We start from the raw sequence: 7429 nt of genomic DNA, 5'->3' as shown, positions 1-7429 counted from the left end.
TTGGCAAGGGTCAACTTCGCCATGCCCTTAAGGCTCTTACTAACCTGAGCATCCTCATGCTCAACGAGGAGGAGGTTGGCTTCATTTTGCTTGTTATCAATGTGATGAGGAGTATGGGGCGTGATCTTGTAGGGCCCATCTATGTTGGGTTGTAGCTAGAAGTTTCTAACATGATGTTCCCTAAGCACAGCTTCCCCCTAATGGACACTATGACCAACATCAACCTCCTCTTCTTACTCTTCCTGTTGGCCTAGAACTTGACCTCAATGCCTTCCACCATATCAAGATGTGCATCACTACCATCGCCATTGCTACGTCTCCCTCCCTTCATCCTAGGCGTCACTCGTCAGCACCTCCCTCATCCATTACACCACCATCGTCAAAGGGCACCTACTATAGAGGAGGTTTCTTCGTGGGCACCACCATCTCACTCGCCAAGCTCAAGTTCCTCACCATCGATGCCGGCCTCATGGTGCTCTCCATCATTGTCATCAACGACATTGCTGCTTGGTCCTCCTCTCCCTCTTCGACGATGTCTTCCCCCTCATCTCACTAGCATCGCCTTTGTCACCCCTCATTGTGGTCTTCCTCCATCCTTTATTCGTCTACCGCTCCCTTGAGAGTGAGCTTGTTGATGTATTTGCAGAAATCAACAAATTCAATGGTCCTGATCATTCTTGGGTATTTCATCGGAGCAGGTGCATAGATCCGCCGCTCTAGGAGGCCTAGCTTAAAGACTACGTACATTGTTCCGGTGGTCAACCAGCTGTCGTTTGACTCCCACCACATCCTCTAATTCTGGCCCCCGTCTGCCGTCATCTACGTACGACGGTATCCCTTGTAACCTCGGTGGCACCTACATTTGTTGCAGGCTCAAACGCCATCACATCCTCCATGAACATGCTACCTTTTTGGACGGTGATAGTGTGCTCCCTCTTTTGTGCAGTGATGAAATGCTCCGAGAGCCTTTCAAGCCAAGTACATATTTCGCAAAGTTAATAAGGGCTGCAGATTGGATAGCTACTTATGTAGCCAGTCACTCTGATAGTACCTTATGGGCTGGTGATGGAGAATTGCCTCTGGTACTCTGAGATATTTTATCTTTTGATTTTATTGGGTATATCCATGCCTGTCTTAGCAAAGAAGAAGAATAAGAATGCTCCACCCCTCCCCTTTTCCTTTGATAGCAATGGCCACCGCTGTGATACCTTTTAGAGTGCATGAGGCTCGCGACTTGATCCTTCCAAGCATCTTTGCTAGCTTCCATGAAGCTAGCATATGGTGAGGGTGGAGAGCTCGTCCAAAGCTCCACTTATCTTCATGTGGCTGGTGCGAAGGTGCTATGCCATTGAGGCCCTGGGTGGAGGCATCCACCGAGGGTTTTGTTTTGAGGCCTCCACCTTTTGTTCCTAATGTAAATAGAGTGTCAATGAGAAGGCTTTATTTCCAAATCAGAGTGGCGGGGACTTATATTTATAGAATTGGATGAATCAAGACCTTATAACAAAAAGGGTAATAGGAAAATCACAACAATGACCAAAATTGGAGAACTAGGTTCCAGAGTAATTGGAGACCGGGGTTGAATGGCTTACTTCCATGAAGAAAAGATACCTGTACCGAAGCCCGAACTTTCTTCTAATTGGCACCAATCAGTAGCACCATTGGGAAGTGCTGCAAAAATAAAGGTATTTTAGTCGTAAAAACTACACATGACCATCACATACTAGAATTATGTGAGCCTAGATAAATTGAGATGGATGACATGATTATATTGAACTACTTAATTGACTTTAGAAATTGCTTTGAAACTGAAATTGAATTCATAACCAAATGGCAACAGTCTTGAAACAGAAATTAAATTTTTGGAAAAAAATGGAATATAAAAAGTTTTTTTAGATCCAAAACATAACCAGAATGCAAAACTAATTAATCTAAATTTTCCAACTCCTTCGACTGATGAACTCATTCTATTTTCCGAATAGATGCATCGTTCACTTGTCGCTGGTTTTCTTAGGAAGAGGAAGCCCTGCATGATATTGGCAATATGAATTGTAGTACCAGAATCAATCCACCATGTATTATTAGGAACATTAACAAAATTAGACTCATAATACATAAGAGATAGTAGATTACCTTTCTTCTCGACCCCACTTCCTGTACTTGGCACAATTCTTTTTCACATGTCCCTTTTTCTTGCAAAAGAAGCATACAACCTTATTGCCTTCATGCTTGCAAGACACTTTGGCATTCTTCCCTTTAGAGACATCTTTTTCTTTATGAGTTTTTCTTTTCCTTGAAATGCTAAATTAGCAACTTCAAGAGTCTCATGCTTTAATCTCTCTTCCTCTTGAACACACATGGTCAAAAGTTCATTAATCTACCATTTTTTCTTATGTCTGTTATAGAAATTTTTAAAGGACCATATTCCTTAGGAAGAGAGTTCAAAATGAAATGTACCAAAAATAGCTCTAAATCTCTATCTCTAAATATCTGTATTGAGAAGCAATGTCCAGCATTTCATAATGTGCTCACGCACGCCTTTAGAACTATTATGCCTCACGTTTGAAAGCCTTTTCATCAGGGTGTTGGCCAATGCCTTATCAGAGTAGATAAACTGTTCTTCTATGGCCTTCATGAAATCTTTTGCTTTATGGCAATCAGGGATTGAACCTTTGATTCCCTTACTGATATGAGACTTAATTACCATCAAACTTAAGCAATTAGATCGCTCCCACCGCTCATAAGAAGCTTTATTAGTTGGCGAACTTGATTCCGTGGGGACGGGTGGTTCATCCACACGAAGTGCCAAATCAAGATCCATGCAACATAAAGTCAACAAAATCTTATCTTTCCGGTCAGAATAATTATCGCCACTTAATAATGGAACTCGAGATGATTCAGTACTAAAAAATGTAGTAGGAATAATTGCAAAAATTAAAAACATATTATGCTATGAAACATTTTAAAATTAAAGTAATTCAAACCTCCCTGTGGGCAAAGGTTGCAACATGCATTGAATTTACTTAAACTTTATTAATAAGACTAGTAAATATCACATACTAAAATAATTTTTTTTTATTATCTGTGGACATAGAAAATTCTCATTTTAGTGATAAATCCACTATCTTATTCCAATTAAGATAATAAAATAATAATTTTTCTGTGGGCATAATAATTATTTTATTAACTTAATTGCAATATTAGATACCATTTAGTTCCTTAATTTTGTCTCATGACTTTGAATGTGACCCAAAATTACACGTCATAATAATTTAAGATGTTGTGGCTACTCCTAAATTATCATAACGTTCTCTTTAAAAATGGTACCAAAATAAAGCTTTAATGGGACAAATACTTTATATGAATTATTATAATTTATTTAAATTATCCCAAACAATAACTTTCTATTTTTTCCAATGAAACAATAATGTAATGAGATCGTTCATCTTTAAAACATGCAAATATGAACAATTTAAATAATCAAAACTCATCTAAATTAATTAGTTATGCAATAAATTCATTACAGGGATCAATATAAAATTATCAGTATACTGTTCTATAATGAAACTTGAGTACATGAACCAAATAAACATATTTGAGAACCTTTATGTTATAAAACTTTGTTCTAGGGATCTTATGTAAGTTTCAGAGGACCCTTTTGTAAAATAATATAGTGTCAGGGCTCAGTTAAATATATTTAAGGACCTTTGTGTAATCAACTTTTCTTTGGGGACCACATATAAATTTCTGAAGCCCCTTTTTTGAATAACATACTATTAGGGTGTTAAGTGCAAAAAGGACAGTTTAAGCTAACAGATTCGGGTTTCAGGACGGAAACTCAGAAACTCGAAATCTCTTAAATCCCTTTTTTGTTTTTAATTAGCCAAACGGATTCGGGTTTCTAGTTAGATTCCAAGCCTGAAACCTGAACCCAATTCTCCTTCATCTTCTACCCCAAATGATCAAAGAAGAAGAAGGGTCGAAATCGGCGGCCCCTTCTTGCCTAAATGGTGGTGGCGGCCGCCGGAATCCTTTGGACGGCGGCCCATCGCCTTCTCCCCTCTTTGTCAATCGCCGTCTTCCCGGCGATCGAGGGGAGAACCCCCGGCAGCGGCGGTTCTTCTTCATGGCCATCGGGAAGAAGAGCTTTCCTTTTTTTTGTTTTGTTGTAGCATGGTGGCGCGCCCCGTCTTGTAGCTACTACCGATATGCTATGCAAGTGGTAGAAGTGATGCTATTAATTCAGTGCTGAGCGCGCTGATCGTGTCATACTGCCTTTCGCTGTGCAACTTCCACAGCTATACTGATTCGGTATACTCGAAATACACCTTTGGTACAAAATGGACGATCTCACAAAGATAAAATATCAGTAGTTTCCATTTCGGAGACCCATGAACGCGCCTGGCCAGTAGCCATTTCGGCCATTGGGAGAGGAGGCCACGGCGCCTCCGGCGGCAACTTGGCCTTCTCTCCCCTTTTCCCCCGGCCCTTGTCGGCCATGGCGGAACGATGGGTTGCAGCCATTGCCGACTCATCGGGGGGGTGGGCCATAGCGGCGGCCACTGCCTCCTCTCCTCTCTTCTATTCTCAACAAGGTAAAGGGCTTTGAGAAGGAGTGGGTTTAGTCCCACATTGCCCAAACAAAAAAATTTACGCATGCTTAATAACATACTCAGTTTTCCTTATACCAAACAGTATGAGCCGGCGGCCGACTGCAACAGAGTTTAGTCCCACATCGGTTAGCCAAAACTACTTGCATATGTTTAAATAACATAGATTCTTTAGCATGTCAAACAACATGAGCCAGAGGTAGGCTCTGAACCACAATGTTGGGCAAATTATGCACGGCGGAATAATAAATATATAAAAATTTTACTGACCTTATTCATAAGGGGCTCGTTTGGTTCGCGGGAAACATTTTTCCTCATAGAAATATAATTTCTAAAAAAGAGGATATTTGTTGACCATGGAAAAATGACGGATTTCCAGAGTGCTTATGTTTGGTTGACTATCTATTTTTCTGAAAAAGTTATGTGTAATTCTTATTATACCCTTAATAAAAATTAGATCTTTAATGCTTTGGATCAAATAAGGATAGCTGAAGGACCTTTTCAGAAAAAATAAAAATGTTTCGATTTTCGATTCACGGAAAAGTAACTTTTCCACATTTTCTCATGAAAAAAACTTTTCCATAAAACGTTGGAATTATATTCCCATGAAAATATAACTTTTTAATCTCTCTTCTTAAAAACTCTAACAAGAAATATCTCTTTACTTTTCTGTTGACCATATTTTTTTTTTCCGATGAACCAAACAGGTTTATCTCTAATAGATTCATTCATCATGAAAATCACAAATAAGTTAAACTTTAATAACCTCTAAATTCGATTACAATTTAAATCATGATTTAATTGAGGTTATCCATCCGTTTTCTTGACGTCAAAGGATGCGGGCGCGGTGGCTGGCTGTCATGCGTGCCCCGCACCGATTGCCAGCCAGCTTACGAGAGAGCCTTGAAAGACAGCGGCGGGGCCGCAAAAAGGACACAGGGAAAGAGTGCCCATCCACGGTCGCTTTCCCCCTCCCCCCGGTCGGGCTCAGACAACCATCCCCCTCTCCCCACCCCCCACTTCCAAGTCGTCAACTAAAGAAAGGCGGTGAAGCTGCGACAAAAAGAAAGAAAAGGAGATTACCTTCTACCAACCCCTCCCCCTGTCTCGCTTCTTCGTTCCTTCCTTCCACCCCCAATCTTGTCCAACCCCCCAATCTCACGATCTCCTCTCCTCTCTCCGCTTGATGGTCAAAATATATCTGGACCCACCCTCACCCCGTTCATCAAAGTTCAACTAGAAACAAGCCTTCTTTCTCCTCTCTTGTTTACTATATATATTATTTATATAGAAGACCCAGACAATTCTGCACCCCCAGATCCGATTAGCAAATCCAAGATCATTCTTATTTGTTCTTAAATTTGTGAATTCTGAAGGGTCAGGATGAAAAGATATGTTTTGAAGATAAGAAAGGTATAATTGCGAGTTTCCACCAGAAGAGTCAGAATCCGCTGCAGCAGCGGAAGAGAGAATGCGTTTCCGATGAAGTCAACAGCAAAGAGCAGCGGGGAGTCCAAGAGGAAGAAGATGAGAACCGTGACAAGGCTCTGGTGGTCGCCGGCAGCGGTGGCGGAGATGGGGCCAGCATCGAGGTGGTGAAGCGGCCGCGCGGCCGCCCGCCCGGGTCCAAGAACAAGCCCAAGCCCCCGGTGATCATTACCCGGGAGGCGGAGCCGTCGGCCGCGATGCGTCCCCACGTGCTCCGGAGATCCCCGGCGGGCACGACGTGGTGGACTCGCTCGCCCGGTTCGCACGCTTGCGGAACCTCGGGATTTGCGGTCTTCTCCGGCACGGCGCCGTCGCCAACGTCGCTTCTCCGCCAGCCCTCCGTCCCCGCGCCGCCGCCACACGGGGCGGTGCCGCCTGCGGGGGCGACCATCGGGTTCCACGGCCCGTTCGAGATCCTGTCCATCTCCGCCCACCTTCCTCCCGCCGCGCGATGGCGGCGCTGTCCCCGGCCTCCGCCGCTGCGAGCCTGTCGATTTCCTTTGGCGGGGCCGCAGGGGCAGATCGTCGGGGGGACAGTGGCAGGGCCGCTGTTGGCGGTGGGGACGGTGGGTGGTGGTGGCGGCGGCGTTCTCCAACCCGACCTTCCACCGGCTGCCGTGGAGGACGACGTATCGATCTCCGTCTCCGTCTCCGGAGGAAACGGCGGCCGCAGCGGCCGCGAAGTGGAGGAGCACGAGCGGCACGTGCATCAGGAGCAACACGAACAGCGGCGCCCCCACGCTCCGCCGCAGGCGGCGGCCCACGCCGTGGTGCCGGCGGCCGAGTCGTGCGGCATGTCTATTTACAGCTGCCACCTTCCTTCGGAGGTCATTTGGGCTCCGACCGCGCGCCCACCGCCTTACTAATTCTAGTAGCTCTCTTGTTATCATCTCTTCTCTTTGATGTAAAATTTCTGTTCTTTGTTTTTAGATTATTAAACTCTTTTAAGTATATCGTTATGTAATTGCCTAGCTTGCCGGTTTGGTTTTCTTATAGTTACACTGTAGGCATTGTGTTAAACTTGAAGCAAGAGGACTTCAGCTTTAAATCCTCCCCTCTAATGTTGTTGGTTTGTTGCATGGATTCTGTTCGTATTTTTGGAGACAATGTGGTCTTCCGGTCGCTCTTCTGTGCTTTTGGAGTCGACCCAAACGAGGAGTTAAGAAAGAGAGAGAAAAAGAGAGGGTGGTGGAAAAGAATGGAGTGGGGGCGTCGGAGGATGAACGGCTAGGGTTTGGGGTTTCAGTTGGGTTGGCAGAGAAGTACAGCAGGGGAGATGCCCACGCGGGCTCTTGCTTGCTCCCTCAGCTCTCTTTTTCTCCGGTCTCCAT

The 7429-nt window shown here is 44.2% G+C and overlaps 1 pseudogene; it reads left to right on the top strand.

The window, feature by feature from the left end:
• Positions 1 to 286: 286 nt before the first annotated feature.
• Positions 287 to 6973, top strand: LOC120111174 (annotated as a pseudogene).
• The last annotated feature ends 456 nt before the right edge of the window (positions 6974 to 7429 follow it).

This window comes from Phoenix dactylifera, chromosome 6, assembly GCF_009389715.1.
Source record: "Phoenix dactylifera cultivar Barhee BC4 chromosome 6, palm_55x_up_171113_PBpolish2nd_filt_p, whole genome shotgun sequence".
NCBI lineage: Eukaryota > Viridiplantae > Streptophyta > Magnoliopsida > Arecales > Arecaceae > Phoenix > Phoenix dactylifera.
The sequence above is the reverse complement of the archived record's forward strand: the minus strand, read 5'-3'. Positions and strand labels throughout refer to the sequence as shown.